The sequence below is a fragment of the Mastomys coucha genome, unplaced genomic scaffold (assembly GCF_008632895.1).
Source record: "Mastomys coucha isolate ucsf_1 unplaced genomic scaffold, UCSF_Mcou_1 pScaffold15, whole genome shotgun sequence".
In the NCBI taxonomy this organism is placed as follows: Eukaryota; Metazoa; Chordata; class Mammalia; order Rodentia; family Muridae; genus Mastomys; species Mastomys coucha.
This window is the reverse complement of record NW_022196897.1, coordinates 154,844,712-154,846,794: the sequence shown is the minus strand read 5'-3', so window position 1 is coordinate 154,846,794 and position 2,083 is coordinate 154,844,712.

The following is a 2,083-nucleotide window of genomic DNA, read 5'->3' as shown; positions in this document are numbered from 1 at the left end:
ATTCTGAGGCTCCCAGCCAGTCAGTGTATCCAAATCTAGGAGCTCTGGTTTCAGCCGGAGACTTGTCTCCAAAGGAAACTCAAGAGAGGGCTCAGACAGCTAAGAGCAGCTGTTGCTTCCAGAGGACCTGAGTTTGGTTCCCAGTATCCAAGTCAGGTGGCTCACACTGTAACTGTCTGTAACTCTAGCTCCCGGGGCATCTGATGCCTCTGACGAGCACTCCTGTGTAATACTCATGCAGACATCCGCACCTACATATAATTAAAAATGATAAAAGTAAATATTTTTAAAAGAAATAATAAGATGTCATGTGATTGGGGAAGACACCTGACGCCAACTCAGGACTCTACATGCGTGTGTGCAAGAGGAAGTGGGACTCAGGATGGCTGCAGGCTAGGCCTGGCTAGTGGGCAGACCCCATCTTCCAAGTCATCTTCTCTCTGTGCTGGTTATTTATGTCACTAGCCCTTTTACACAAATGCCATAAAATATTTCGCACACTTTTAACTGCCAAGGCATCTCCACAAAAGTCCGGCTGAGCAAGTCCCGTCATCTCCTGCCAGGGAGAGCCAGGAACTCGGGAAGCCACTGGCTGCCCCTCCCCCACCAGCCACAGGACTTCCCTGACTCCTAAGCTCTCAGTGCGGCTTTGAAATGGATCCGCGCTTTTGTTCGGTTCCTGCCATTTGTTCGTAGTTTGCAAATATTTACTGCCTTTAAAGAACTGAACGTAGCCAGTTGGAAATGCCTGGCCGCAGAGAGGCACTTTGGCCCGGGCTGTAGATGGGCTTATAGTCTACAGGAAGGCTCCCCCAAAATGGGCATAGGAACAAGTGCACCCTAAATTTTGTGCTGAAAATCTCTTAGGTGCTGAGAGGCAGCCTTCCCAAGTGCTGGGGAGGCTGAGGCAGGAGAATCAGAGAGTTTAAGGTCAACCAAACTGAGACGCATAGTGAGACCAGGCCAGCCAGATTTACATGGTTATAAGATTCCAAACGGGGGCTGGAGCTCTGCCAATGTGGTGCTTCTGCTACATGCATGAAGCCTTGGGTTCGATTCCCTGGCACCACATAAAATAAACAGAGTAGCACACACTTCTCCTAGCACTCAGACGGTAAGGTAAGAAGATCAAATAAAGTTCAAGTTTATCCTCAGCTATATATTGAATTTATATTCAGCCCCCTATACATGAGTCATGTCTTCCCTACCCAAGAATTTGTTTTAGTCATAATTATTTACTTTTCTACTATGAGTCTTCCCCATGGCAGAGTGAATCCCATGAAGTGCACGTGTCAGGGGTCAGGGTCAAGGGTCAGAGGTCAAGTCGGGGGTCACCCTCAGGGTCACTCCTCATGGGTCACTCCTCATGGGTCATCTAACTTGTTTTTTTGATACGGGATGTCTCATAGAACCAATAATCTTAGGCTGACTGGCCAGCTAGTCCCAGACACCCTCCAGTCTCAGCTTCCTTAACTCTGGGCTCAAAAATAAGGAAGACGGAAGAAAGGGCTTGTTTCTTTGGCCTCATGACCAGCGGGCTTGCAAGGTGACTCAGCAGTTAAGAGCACTGGTTATTCTTTCTGAGGACCCGAGTTCAGTTCCCAGCACCCTCGTGGTTGTTCACGACCACCTGTAACTCCAGTTCCAGGAAATTGGACATATGCTCCTGGCTGTCCAGGGCACCTGTGTGTGTGGTACTCACGTACTCATGCAGGCATTTATTTTAGACGCATAAAATAAAAATAAAATACGTCAAAGTCAAGTGGTGGTGGCATGAACCTCAATCCAAACACTCCAGAAGCAGAGGCAAGTGGAGCTCTGTGAGTTCAAAGTCAACCTGGTCTACAGAGTGAGTTCCAAGACAGCTGAGGCTACACAGAGAAACCCTGCCTTAAAAAACAAAAATAGGCCTGGCAGTGGTGGCGCATATCTTTAATCCCAGCACCTGGGAGGCAGAGACCGGCGGATCTCCGAGTTTGAGTTCAAGGCTACAGAGTGAGGTCCTGGACAGCCAGGGCTACACAGAGAAACCCTGTCTCGAAAAACCAAAAATAAAAAAATAAAAAATAAAAATAAAAAAGAT